We start from the raw sequence: 284 nt of genomic DNA on the forward strand, positions 1-284 counted from the left end.
GCCTTGCCCCCGGCAGGAACGCGGAACTTTGCCAGTGCGTCTGCGCAAGCCTCGCGGCCTGGCGTCCGCTCCCCCGTCCCCCCTGCCCCCTCGCTTCCCGCTACTAGCAGCCGGAGGCCACTGTCGGGCGCTCTCGTCCCTCGCCCTCCCCAGCCCGGGTAGCGGACAAGGGAGCCTGGGAAAGCGGTGTTGGGGAGGCTTGGGGATTAAGGGAGAAAGCAATGAGGACACTTCCGAGAGGGTCAGGCCGCGAAGGGTAGGCGTGTCCAGAGTTAAGCCTAGAC

The sequence above is a fragment of the Globicephala melas genome, chromosome 4 (genome assembly GCF_963455315.2).
Source record: "Globicephala melas chromosome 4, mGloMel1.2, whole genome shotgun sequence".
NCBI lineage: Eukaryota > Metazoa > Chordata > Mammalia > Artiodactyla > Delphinidae > Globicephala > Globicephala melas.